Source organism: Pipistrellus kuhlii, unplaced genomic scaffold (assembly GCF_014108245.1).
Source record: "Pipistrellus kuhlii isolate mPipKuh1 unplaced genomic scaffold, mPipKuh1.p scaffold_m20_p_1, whole genome shotgun sequence".
Lineage (NCBI taxonomy): Eukaryota > Metazoa > Chordata > Mammalia > Chiroptera > Vespertilionidae > Pipistrellus > Pipistrellus kuhlii.
Genome location: NW_023425404.1, coordinates 123,370,460 through 123,384,900, shown reverse-complemented (window position 1 = coordinate 123,384,900; position 14,441 = coordinate 123,370,460). Strand labels below are relative to the sequence as shown.

Here is a 14,441-nt window from a genome sequence, read left to right as displayed (position 1 = left end):
ACTATTAACTCAACTTACAGCCCCTCCTCTTTCTCCAGAGGATGGGGATGGACTGAAAGCTCCAAGCTTCTAATCATGGCTAGTGATTAGCCCTTATCCAAGAGGCCACCAAGTGTCACCTCATTAGAGCAAAAGATGCTCCTATCTTCTAGGAATTTAGGAGCTCTGGGTAAGATACTCTAATAACCTCTCTCATGGATTCTGTTAAATGTTGGTAGACAGTTCTGTATTACAAAGTCAGGAACTTATAAAGGTTTAGGACCTCTGTGTCAGGAACAAGAGGTAGAGACGAAATATGCATTTTTTATGTCACAGTTATCCTTGCAAATCTTTAGGAAGTAGGATTCTGTGACAATCTGTCTTTGCTTAGCCTCCTTTCCTTAAGTAAATAAACAAGTTTATAGGGTAATACAGAAGAGTATAGAGTCATCATATTAAAACTGGTCAGTTCCTTAAAAAACTAAAAATGGAACTGCCATTTGACCCAGTGATCCCATTTCTAAAATTATATCTAGGAATCCCAAAACACCAATCAGAAAGAATATATGCACCCCTATTTCACAACAGCATAATTTAAAATAGCTAAGAACTGGAAACAGCCCAAGTAACAATCAATAGATGAAGGTATAAAAAAGATGTGGTACATTTACAAATGGAATTGTATGTAGCTGTAAAAAGAAGGAGCTCTCATCCTTTGCAACAGCATAGATGGACCTACAGGTGATTAAGCTGAGTGAAATGAGCCAGTTAGAGAAAGACAAATATCACATGATCTCACTTTCTTGTGTAATCTAATGAGCAAAAAATCTGATGAACAAATCTAGAGGCATGGATGGATGAAACAGAATGACAGATTTCAGAGGGGAGGGAAGAGCAGGGAACAGGAAGAGATTAACCAAAGAACATATATGCATATGGACACAGATAATAATGTGGTGAAGGCCTAGGGTTGGGGGGAGGTTGGGGGGAGGGGTGCAAAGTGGGAGGAAATGTGGGGCATCTGTAATACTGTCAACAATAAAAATGGGTTTAAAAAAAAAAAAACTGGTCAGGTGCTTAAAACTGAAAAACAACCATTATTAATTCAGCTCACTTTCCTGAAACAAACCATTCTAGAATACCTGACAGAGTGCTCTGGAAATGTAAATACCAATGGTGAGTAATGTTGATGGAGATCGCAGAATGACATCAGCGTTTACCTTTAAAACATCCCACACGTCCCAGGAAGCTTAGATCATGTCTGACATCTTACATTAGTTAATTTGAATATTACAACTCTGACATAATATAACACTAATTATCGCTGTCATTTATTTCTTATTTACAAATTGCATGTAGCTTTACACCAAGTTGTGATTATACTGTAAGTAACCCATATGTGTATTTGGCAACAGGACTGCCTGGTGAAAACATTTCCAGACCTTGACACCTCCTGGGGCTGTACCTGTATCTTCCCACATCCTTTATAAATTCCATGAGAACAGGACCTTTTCTATACTACACTTCTCTGCTGTCCTATGGGGACGAACACAGTGTCTTTTATATATATATATTTAATGATTTTTTACAGAGAGGAAGAGAGAGGGATAGAGAGTTAGTAACGTCAATGAGAGAGAATCATCCATCAGCTGCCTCCTGCACACCCCCCACTGGGGATGTGCCGCAACCAAGATACATGCCCTTGACCAGAATCAAACCCGGGACCCTTCAGTCCACAGACCGGCACTCTATCCACTGAGCCAAACCGGTCTCAGCTGAACACAGTGTATTTTACAGAACAGATATAAAATGTCTGTGGATTAATTGGTGGAGGGAGAAAAAAAAATATATATATATAGAGAGAGAGAGAGAGAGAGAGAGAGAGAGAGACAGAGAGATAGAGAGACAGAGAGAGAGAAAGAGACAGAGAGAGACAGAGAATGACAGGTAACCTACTTTGCTGATAAAGTCCCCCAGAAATTTGACCTTTGATTCCCCATTCAGTGTCAGTTTACCAACACCATTTTAGTTTTGTGTTTCCCTGATAATCAACTGAAGTATGCTGACATAATAATTTTAACAGTTTATTCAGAGCTTATGCAAAGTTGAAAAGCCTATGGAGAAATATATCTCTATATGTTAGGTTTTTACCTAAAGAAGAGATAGAAAAATAACCATCAGTCTTATTATTTTTTTCATAAATATGCAGAGCCAAAATTTGGTATTGTCAATTTGTATAATATATATTAATAGTTAGTTTCCATCATATATAAATTTGCTAGTTATTCAGAAACAGTATAATATTTTCTGCTGAAATAAAACTGTTACAGAAAAAAAAACTCTGGGTCTGCCAGTAAGTAGTCCACAGATATCTGTCACTCAAAGTCGCATGCTTTCAAACAGCATATTTGCCACAAAATATATATATATATATTTAGAAAATTTTGAAATTGAACACCTTCCTCAAAATGTCCAAAGGACATATTAAACAGAAATAAAGGAAGATATGAAAAACCTCACGTGCTCTTCATGAAGACATACTAAGTATAATAAATCGCTGTGGCAATGAGTTGCCACTTCTGTACATTTACCCATCTAATTTGCAAGGAATCCTTTTACACCTGGCCCCTGAGGCAACAATGCTGTGCTCCATCAGCTGGTAGGTTAGCAGATGTCCTGTGAAAGGCATCAGTTTTTCTGTCTGTTGTAGCATTCCCCAAGAGAATAAGCAGCTTTGGGTGTATAGTATATTTATGCCTTTTGCCATGTCTATAAAAATAAAAACATAATATGCTAATTAGTCTGGATGGATGAAGCCAGAGCTGTTAGAGTAGGCCTTTCTTCCCCTGGCTGCCCACGCCCAGGTGACAGAGGGAAGCCGGTTCCCGGCAGCCAGGGGAAGCAAGGCCTATTCTTGCATGGATTTCATGCATCAGGCCTCTAATAAATATATAAATGTTTTTATATATGGACATATGTTTATCCCACACACATTTATATTATTAGGAAAACTCTAGAGGTTTCCAAAGTTGTAACAACAAAATCAGATGATGCTGTTGAGGTGATAGGATTTTCCTTTGACATCTAGTAGGGACTTTTTGCACTAGAAGTTTCTGTGTTCACATAGATAAGATGCTGATGTATGTCTTAAAATGTTATTTATCTCTTTATTTGGGGTCTGGGCTTGAATAAGGTGACCAGATTTTAACATTGGTAAAACAGGACACCATTGACTGGGGGATTCTTGATTAAAAATTTGACCTATATGGAGCAACAAAAATTTTCATAGAACGCAAAAATAGTATTGTAATATATTTTTTAAAATTTCAACATACCGTAAATACAATTTACAAATACAATAAGTTTTAAAAATATATGTATAGCCGTAAGTGTCACTTTCAAGGCTGGTGCTAGACTTTTTGCCACCACTATAAAATATAAATAATATGAGTACTGTCTGCTAAATTCAAGAAAATTTATGTATTTATGAAATAAATAAATAAATTACTTACCTAAATTATCTGAATAGCTGATTTGTAATGACATCACTTGTTTAACTAGCTTACTAACACGTAGTACGATGTGTGTCCTCTGACAGTTACAAAATGTTTTCGTCGTTGCCAATCCCCAAAAAATGCCATTGTTCATTAAGTCCAAACAATGGTGGTCGAATTCTAACAACTGATCAACAATGCGAACTTTGATAAGCAGTTCTCAATAATCAGTTCTCAACAATTATTTGTTATTATTAAAGTTTAACATCATAAAATTAACAAAAATAATATAAAACTCATATCCTGGCTAAATAGCCACATGGCCGCCGAAAACCGTATATTCCCTTCTCGTTCTCCCACCGTTCCCTAGCTTGTTGTGCATTCTTTCCAAAAATCAGGACTTTTTAAAATGCCGTGGGATGTGAGACAAATTGTTAAAAATTGGGACTATCCCGCCAAAAGCAGGATGTCTGGTCACCTTACCTTAAATTCAATAGTGGCCCAGAGAAGGTCTGTGATGGCCAAGAGCTCTTTACACAGGGCCATAGTGGGAGACAACTCTGTGATGGGTCAAGTGTGCTGAGTCATGAGGCCTACACTTAAGGTTCAACAATATGACTTGCCAGCTTCAGAGTTTCCATTTACGCAATGGAAATGAGTAACATTTGATATCTGAACACCACTCTCAAAGCACATGAAGGTTGTGTATCTGACTGATACACAGGTCCAGGGGCAAAGCCTGGCCTGCATGGAGTGAAACTACCCAATGCTTCCTGTATAACACTGAGAGAAAAGGCACTTTCTGAGAGAAGGTGGGCTCCGGAGCCACCCGGTCTGGTGAGAATGAGTAAAATTCAAAGTGAAGGAGGAACAGTCACCTAGCCACAATTTAGAGATTGGAGGAGACATTGACAGATCTGCAGATCCGCTGAGAGAATGGGGCCTGGAGAAGGCAAAATGGTGTCTCTCAAGCAGCATTAGAGGTGCCCGGCTGCTCAGGCTTTGGATGTGGGAGGCTGACACACCATCCATTTTCCTCTAAATAAAGTGGCCGTACTCTTGTTTCGCATGCTGAAGGAAGGACAATTTAGCAGACTACCAATTCCACAGTCTGCATAGTCCCATAAAACTGACTTTCATATTGCATGGCAACTCCATCCTGAATTAGCCTCTTAATTGACTCAATTTGCTAGTTCATTTTGTGCACGTCAAGCTGGCCCCTTTGCAGCACTTCTGTGAGATTGGGTTCTGGGGAACTTTCCTGAAGCACACTGGAATCTTGACCAAGAGGGAGGATCGTACAACAGCTGCAGACTAATGGAGCTCTCAGATCAGACATTTCAAATTTATAATAAACAGCATAAAATATCCAAATCCTTTATGGGAGCTCTGCTGGGATATCTCATTCTCAATTCTGTTTTTCTTCGTTTGTTTTTTGTTTTTTTGAGATTTTTTTCTTATAATTTACTAAAATCTTCATTTTGTCTCCTTGGGTTGAAGGAGATCAATATATCGACTGCCAGGATTGATTGTTAATAGTAGTACAGCTAAGAAAAAGGCACTGAATGAATGTGTTTATTGTGTGTGTGTGTGTGTGTGTGTGTGTGTGTGTGTGTATAAAGAGTGATTCAAAAGGAGAAAAAGGAAGGGAAGTCAATAGATCTGGGGAGTCCTAGCCAGGTGGCTCAGTTGGTTGGAGCACTGGCCTATACACCAAAAGGCTGCCAGTTAGATTTGGGTCAGGGCACATACCTAGGTTTTGGGTTCCATACCTGGTAAGGGCATATACAGATGGTAATCATTCAATGTTTCTTTTTCTTTCTTTTTTCTTCTCATCTCATCTCTTTCTCTCTCTCTCTCTCTCTCTCTCTCTCTCTCTCTCTCTCTCTCTCTCTGTCTCTCTCTTTCTCTCTCTCTCTCCCTCTCTCTCTAAAATCGATCAATTAAAAAAAAAAAAGATCCTCTGGTGAGCATTAAGAAAAAAGAAAGAAATCTAATAAATAAATAAATAAATAAATAAATAAATAAATAAATAACAGAAAACATCTGGGGAAAACTAAGGAAGAAAAAAAAAAATACTGGCTCCATTAAATTCATGTTCTCTAGTTTTTTCATGTTTGGTTCTTACATAAATAACCTGGTCTGTGCACCTGGGAACTTCAGATCTTCTTTCCACTGCCTTCTATTTTATTTTTAAATTTTTGGCCAATAATTGATTGATACTGGAATACCCTCTTTGAGCCTAATGGGAATCCTTTGATCACTCAGAGACCCTCCTACTCAAATTATTGTTCACCTTCTCTTTGTCTTGCACTCTTGTCAGCAAGCATAACACCAGAAATATCCTTGGGGCAGGACATACAATATCCATGACCACATGTGTCACATGAAAACACAAGGTGAATGTCAAGATAATAATAGACATAAATATTTATAAAAGAAAGCTAACCCACAATTAAAGCAAGTAAAGGTCCTTCTAGACTTTTCTTTATTTTAATAACATTAACAAGTAATTTGTCATATTATTTTAGTTTTTAAATATTAAAACTAGGAAATATCTGTGAATGCCTATTAAGGGATATATTTTTTAAAGATTCTGATGTTGGATTTGAATTTATAGTTTTGATGATGGCCAAAATATATTTCAGGATGGACAATATAATATTTTTCACTTTGTTATCTAATAGTATTTTTTGTTAGAGAATTAAAAGAGTGCAGAAGATGACAAGAGTTTTATCTATGAAATAGGCCACATATATCCAATTTCTGCCTTTTTAACTGTGACTTTAAATTGGATAATTACTCATATTACCCTAATGAGGAAAACACTTTCCAATAAGAATATGTTATATGATAATATTTTGAACATGAGTGAGATAAGGAAAGAATTTTTATAATATCAGAATAAATTTGTCATTGAATAGCTCCCTTTTTTGTAATTATTTAACTACAGAATATCTATTGATTGTCAGTTAGGTATAAGAAAGATCCTAACTACAACTGCAGTAAAATAAACACACAGCTGTCTATATTAAGAGAGCTTAGAGCTTATTAAAGTAAATAAAATATGTAAATGGACATAATTAGACTAAAAAAATAGGATGTGCTAATTGCCATAAATGAGGCATATTTGCATTATTGGTAAAATTTTGGGAAAATACAAGATTTTTCAATTTGAAGAAAATTGTAATATAAGGCATATTTTAAAATGTGATATTTTAGTGCATTGACTAACCACTTAAAAATATTGAAAAGAGATTCTAGTTATTTAAAAAATATATAGATACATTAAAATTAAATATTTAAAAAGTATTTAGATGAGAAAAACAATAAAGTGAAGGTACTGCTCTGCTCAAGCTGCCATAACAGAACACCACAATCTGGGGGATTAAGCATGAGGCATTTATTTTCTCACAGTTCTGGAGACTTGAAGCCCAAGACTAAGGTGCCAGCAAATTCTGTCTCTGGTGAGATGACTTTCTGCCTTGCAGGGACCTCCATCTCATTTTGTGCTCACATGACTGTTCTTTGTGTGCACACGAGAGAGAGGAAACTCACCATCTGGTTTTTCTTTTCATAAGAACAATAATCCTATTGGACTAGGACCCATTCTCATGACCTCATTTAACCTTAATCTATGTCATTCTAGAAATGAAAAAACTAGAGAGACAAATGGGTAGAAGGTTTACCCTTAAATGCTACCGTTAGGCAGTTTGTCTGGGAGAGAGGAACTCTTCTACATTTTCATTATGGTGATTATTACACAACTTTATACATTTAGCAAAAATCATGAAACTGTAGGCAAAAGAAGAGTGAAATTTACTGACTATAACCTTAAAAGTATATTAAAAACTAGAGGCTCAGTGCATGAAAATCATGCATAAAATGGTCCCTAGACCTGGCCTGTGATCAGAGCCATATTTGTCAGCTGCCCAAAGCTGGCCCTGCCCCCCACTGCCACCCACCCCTGGATCCCCATTCATCATTGGGTGATCAGAGCCTGCAGATGGGGGAAAGGAAGCAAAAGGTGATCAGTGTGATCCATAGTGACTGGTCGAGTGGTTGTTCTGGTCATTCTGCTATTAGGGTCAATTTGCATATTATCATTTTATTATATTGGATAGAGGCCCAGTGCATGGGTGGGGGCCAGCTGGCCTTCTCTGATAGGAGCCCCAGATTGGGGTAGGGGTACGCACTGGGGACATGGGGCATGGCTGGCTGGGGTGAGGAGTCACAGCTGGTTTGCTGGCTGGCCACGCCCCCAATCAGGGTGAGGGGTTCCCAATGCAGGAGGCACAACCAGCCAGAGTGAAAGGCCCCTATTGTTCTGGTCTCTGGTTGTTCTGGCAGTTCTGCTGTTTCAGTTGCTGGGCTTTTATTATATAGAATAACATAGCCTAGTAGGTGTAGCTCAGTGGTTGAGCATGGACTTATGAACCAGGAGGTCACAGTTCAATTCCCAGTCTAGGGCACATGCCCAGAGTGCAAGGTCAATCCCCAGTGGGGGATGTGCAGGAGGCAACTGATCTATAATTCTCTCTCATCATTGATGTTTCTATCTCTCCCTTCCTCTCTAAATAAAAATAAATATAATATAAAATAGTAAAACTTCAATCTTTTCTCTATAACAATTCAATTTAAAAAAAATCTGACTTTCAGTGTGATAGAATTCATTTTCTTTTCAAATATTACCACAACTATCTTTTATGTGATTTCTCAAGGGGAAAAAAAGATTCATTCACTTTGAAAGATTATTTAAAATAATATTTTAGTAACAACTAATTTAAATAATTTCATATCTGAAAATATCTGACCAGTTTATGAATTTTGTACATTTTATAACATTTACTCATTTATGTATTCAGGTCTCCATTTTCAAGAAGCTGAATCAATAGAAGGGTAGAACTGTATCCCATTATAATTGAAAGTTTGTATAAGTAAGTCATGGATTTTGAAGCACCTACAAGAAATGTAAATTTAATTGCTTGCTCTTAATGATCTCTAGAATCAACTCCATCTTCTGTGACTGTGTTTCATATTAATATTTCATTTCTATAACCATTTAAAATTATTTCTTGTTGCCCAAATGACTATGCACTGCTCATAGCTTTTAAATGGGCAGCAAGCCCACCAAATAGCTTATACTTGAGAGCTCCTGAGGTGGGGATGGATGCATGTCACTCAGTATAGTGACACAGTACATTACACAGACAAGCAATTTGTCCCACCAGTTTTTATAACTGACTCCATTTGAGAAGTGGCTGTTTTGTAGGCAAATCCCACATAGAGCCGAAACCGGTTTGGCTCAGTGGATAGAGCATTGGCCTGCAGACTGAAGGGTTCCAGGTTCGATTCCGGTCAAGGGCATGTACATTGGCAGCTGGTCAATGTCTCTCTCTCATCCATGTTTCTAGCTCTCTATCTCTCTCCCTTCCTCTCTGTAAAAAATCAATAATATATATATATATATATATATATATATATATATATATATATATATATATATATATTTAAATCCCACATAAAGTTAAGGGTAATGGCATTTGTCTGCTCCCTCAAAATTTTCTCCATTTATCTTCCTCATAAATGACTGCAGAAACTTTTCTAAATTTATATTTGTCAATTGTCTTATTTGTCTGGATTTTAGAAGTATTTAGCCAACTACTACAGCCCCTTAAGACCATGGTTTATGAAGCACAACCAACTACAAACTTACTTGAATTTCAAAATTTAATAGACTATTATTACTATAGTATTTTGGGAACTTTTAGTAAATAATACAATTTTAGGATTTTAGGATTTTAGGATTAATCATTAAAACAAGGAAAATGAGAAAGCCATTTCTGAATTTTTTTTTGTAAGAGTTCATCTAAATAATTATTATTTCCTTGTTCCTGTTGAATCATATCCTGTGATCCAAGTTCAGGCAGAAGAATTTTGCATGGTTCTCACCCCACTCAGAATGGCCATAGACTGTTGGTATAAAAGCGCCATAAACAGTCTGCTTTAATATAGATATTTGCATGTGTAGTAAGTTGAACAATACATGTAGATGCTGCCAAACAGCCTATAAATAGGTTACGATGTTTACTTTCCAGAGGACTTTATGTCTTCATAATATAATTGGCAAGCACAAGGCGGAGAACTGGGAGGAAGCTTATGCACAACTGCACTCATTGATTTGTAAACAGTATGTGAGGCTGAGTTAGAATGGTCTCCTGGCAATAAAAGACCCTTCTTCTCAAAATTTATCTGTGGGGATGTGGTCAGTCTCTGTTACATATTGGCCAAACTGTCTCCTGGGAGTTTTGTCGTGAACCACAGTGTGAAGATTTTTAAGCAGTAAAGTACTTGGAAGATTGGTGGGCAACTCAGTGAAGATATTCTAAAGAGATGTGGAAACAAAAGGAATATTTTTTATATCACAACCAATGAATAAAACTGAGCTCAGCATTAGCATGTGAAAATTGAATATTGGAAAACTTTTGAGACAATTGAGGAAGTTTGATCACCAACAGGATATTAGATATTAGAAGTTATTATATTTCAAGATGTGATAGTGGTATTAGAGTTATACTTTGTAAACCTCTTATCTTTACAGGTAAGCACTGGTTGCAGTTGCTCTATGCCTGGAATCTGCTTCAAAACAATCCAGGAGGTGGGGAAAGAATGGGCTACAGGTGAAGCAAAATTTCAATGCCTGATCTTGAAATTACAGGACAGGTCCAGGAAGTTAAGTGATACAAGGTTTTCCAACTTCATACACTTGTGTATCTTTGAAATGTTCCACAATAATAAATTAAATAAGTATGTTTTTAGAAAGGAGTCCTAGTACTTCCCTAATTAATCTTTTTCAGACTTATGTGAAAATTGAAAAAACAAAGGTCTGGACTGCCAAGCTCCTGTTGACTTGCCAAATGGATGTTTTTTCCCTTTGTGGTCTTTTTGGGGGGAGAATCATTAATTATTTAATTATTGAAAAGTGTATTTGCCTCAAAGTATTTGCCAGTTCTCTTTCCATTTCACATTTTCTCTTTCTCTTTTCCATTATCTGCTGTTTTGTGTGTTTTGTGTTTTTTTCTTTCTTCTTTCCCTCCCCTAGTCTCATGTTTTATCCAATACTGTTTGCTATTTGCAGAAGGAAAGTCAGCCCGGGACCCTAATCTGTCACCACGGGGTGCAGAAATATCCCTAGCTGCTCAGTGTCTGAAGATCACCTGTCTGTTAATGTTACAAAGCAGACATGGATGTTGGTGAGGTTATGCAGGAGGAACAATAAAGAGAAAGGAAAATGTAACATTTCAGGAAGGGATAGGTTAGCATTCCCCTTATTCCTAACCCAAATCTCATTAAAAAAAATCCAAATAACTGATTTAAGGACAATACTTTTGATAGCCTGTTTCCAAAGAGCTCGAGATGTGAAACAAATCAGAATACTTACCTGTTCAATCTTCTCTGTTGAGATTTATAATCTCAGTCTAATGTGTAGATTCTTCCTCTATAAAATATTTCAGTGTGCCTAAGAAAGACATCTCTTATTGATTATCAATATTAATGAATGGGAACAACTCTTGAAATGTTCATATACAAAAATGCCAAGCACATTTTAAAAGTTAAAATAGCTATATATATATATATATATATATATATATTTATTCCCAGTAGGCTGAATTCTATGCTATTAACATAGCGGGGGGGGGGGGGGACAAATCTATTGGGGAAATGTTTTGTGGTCATGTCCATGGCAAATGAGAAACTGCATTCTAAAAGCCTTGGTAATGACCATTAAAATAGCCTTAATTTGTAGTATGTTAATTTACTGCATCCTCAACAAGTACAGTAACCAAATGTATGAATGGAACTTTTAAAAGCCTCTCTGAGTACCAGCTGACCCTGCAGGCTCAGTTTCAGTCCTCAGTCCTCATCAGAACTGGGAGTATTTTAAGTTCTTGCTGCTCTTTTCTTGTCCCACTGTGGTCTCAGTCCTCAGTGGGCTTGGAGACAGTACTCAAGGTCACAGGTTGCCTTGGTACCTGGTGTGTTTCATCAGTTAAAAAAACAGGAAATTAGCTCCCTGCCTCACATTATTCCCTGCTCTACATTTCTTTCACACTGGGGAAGAATTCTGTTGAAAACATCAGCCTGCCTGAAACATTTGGAGCACATTGCCTCAAATGGGTGAAGAAACTCTACTTGGTATTGTGAGAAAATTAAGCAGTATTCCCTGTTTCATGTGCTCCACAAAGGCAGGTAAAACAAAAGCAAAGCCATTGTACGAAAGAGATTAAGGGGCTCATTAATGGAAAATCATGCACATAGTCACCTGGCTGGGCATGTGGAAGGAAAGCATCTGGTGGGAAGCTGAGCTCCCAGGAGCATGGCAGCCAACATCTTCAATGCAAGGTCATTGAGACATTGGTATCAGTCAATGTTGCAGACTAATGGTGGACTCTGATGGGCCAAACTGAGCCTTGTAGAGGCAACCACAGCATGCTGCAAAAGTCTAGTCAAAGAGCAATAAATAAAAGTGATGTTGGAAGAACAGATGAATGAAAAGGAGGAGGGTAGATGATAGGAGGACCACATTATAGTTTTCAAATCAATTCTTAGTTGGGTAGTTATGTGCTGAAATGATAGAGGAAATGGCCAAAAATTATTATGTAGAATAGATTATCATGAAGTAGTCTGATTTGATGAATAATAAATAGGAAGGTTACCTGCAATACACCCAAGTCACTGTAACTACAATTTCATGGCAATAATCCACTGGTCATTATGAGGAAAGAGTCTGGTTTTAAGGAGGCGATGGCTTCTATTCTGAGTGTGACGCAGTTTCTCTGCAGGATGTGGTGGGCTAGGTTCAGACCTGATGTAGGACCTCAGATCCATGAGCAACAGAAGGCAGAGGGAGGTTGCAATTGTGATTGTGGATTAAGCCTTGAATTCTGCAAAGTCTGTGTCATCTGGGTAGAAGGAAGACTAAAGGTGCCCCTTCCCTGCTGACTGGGTAGGAAACAGGAGGCAACAGAAGTGCATTCACTCAATCCATCTTTTATCATCTTATTTTGTGTAAACATTGTGCTGTGTATTTATTGACTTAATAAACAATGCTAGCCCTCAAATTTTATATGTCAACCTGATTTTTGGTCTATTCTAGTTCACTGGAATTTGAAATATCCAAAACTGAGATATACACAGGAAATATAAAAATAGTGAGAAATCAAATTTTGCAAGTCTGAATTTATCTGCAAAGAGGTGAACATTGTAACTGCATGAATGTTGAAAAGTGGGAAAAAGGATAAATGAAAGGTACGTGTTAACACCAAAGGATGTGGTATGGCCCTCGATGTGAGGCAAATCCCAACTTTCAGTGGTAGCCTCAAACTTTCTTTCACTATTTCTCTAAATTATGCATGTTGCTTTGACATTTTTCTTTAATATTATGCTATCTCTATCTATAATATTTTATTTGGGGAATAAATAAGATGAAATTTGGATGATAACAGCAATTTTGAGGGAAAAGTCAAAATATATAAAGTTCACATTGATAACAGTAAAACAAATTACCACTGAGTAGACAGATAAGGAATATAATAATGATTTAAATGTGGTTGATTGAAATAAAAAATCATGTCATTTTCTAAGCCTGTCAGAATACTATCTATTAATAGGATCAAGCAAATATTTTTTCCATGACATTGCTGAATAATTTGGAAACAAGAGGCATGGATTAAAATTGACCAGAATATTTAACTCAGCCAGGTTGATTTGAGAGCTAGAAATACCAAATTATTAAATTGAAAACTCATTCTTCCTCTCCTTGATCATGCACATGATCATCAGAATCTTAGAAAAATATGCTTGAAATCATTATTTGCCAGGATTCAGTTATGAAACTTTCAATCAAGAATCTTTTATTGATACTGCTTAGCAGTTGTCATCATTTCTAATTTCATAAGCAAAGTAACTCAGATATAAAAGGACATATAGTTGGTAAGATAGTTGATCCTTCAAAATAAACTCACTAAATCTAGTGAGGGCCACTGGGGGTATAATAGATGACAAAAAATAATAGTTTAAAAGGTAGTTTTGGTGCTGACAGTGTCCAGTCAGTCTTTTTCCATAAAAAGCATTTTTAAATAAATAGATACACATTTAAAAAATATCAGATTTATTCTGAGACCCTTAGAAAATATATAAGGCTGTAATGTCCTGTTTAATTTTTAAAAATTATTTATAGAAATGCTGTTCCATTCCAAGCTCTGTGTCAGAGGATAGTTTTTAGAAAGTAAATAAGATACTCTTCTGGTTCTTATATAGCTTTTGTCTAGTAGAAAAAGATAGAAATGTCAGCAGACTGTCCTAATCTATATATATAAAAGGCTAATATGCAAAGTTTCCCCTTGGGGGTTCAACTAGGAAACTAGGAGTCCAATCACTAACTATGATGTGCACTGACCACCAGGGGGCGGCACAGAACATGGTGGGTGATCAGCAGTGGCAGTGGGGTGCTGAGGGAATGAGGGAAGGAGGAGACATGGAGGAATGGAGGTAGAGAACCTGATTAACCCTCATCACTGGCCAGGCCTAAGGACCCTACCCATGCATAAATTTTGTGCACCAGGCCTCTAGTATATTATAATAATTTAAGTCATGGCCCTAGCACCCAAACTACTGAATATGGGGAAGGGAGATTCTGAGGGAATCAGAAAAGCTCCTTATAAGAAAGGTTTGCGATCTAAAATCTGAGTCACAGAAATGAGCTAGGTAATGAAGGCACTGAGTAAAATATGAAAGTAAGAAGCAGCTCCTTGTGGATGTGGGTGTGGGTGTGGGTCCTCCAGAGTGGCCAGAACATAAACTATAATAATAAGATGGACAGGCTGGTACAAACCAGATTATAAATGAATTTCTATAATTACATCTGAATATAGCATCTAAGCTTTTATTGATTCTGCTATTCATTCA

General features: G+C 36.9%; 1 long non-coding RNA gene and 1 other non-coding gene across 2 annotated transcripts; one reads left to right on the top strand and one right to left on the bottom strand.

Annotated features, from left to right (window-relative positions):
• Positions 1-9,581: 9,581 nt before the first annotated feature.
• Positions 9,582-10,298, top strand: LOC118702317. Its single transcript, XR_004982692.2, has 2 exons — positions 9,582-9,667; positions 10,075-10,298. It is a non-coding gene; the product is annotated as an uncharacterized LOC118702317 (long non-coding RNA).
• Positions 10,299-11,123: 825 nt separating this feature from the next.
• LOC118710535 lies at positions 11,124-11,258 on the bottom strand. Its single transcript, XR_004985438.1, has one exon. It is a non-coding gene; the product is annotated as a small nucleolar RNA SNORA32 (small nucleolar RNA).
• Between the last annotated feature and the right edge of the window lie 3,183 nt (positions 11,259-14,441).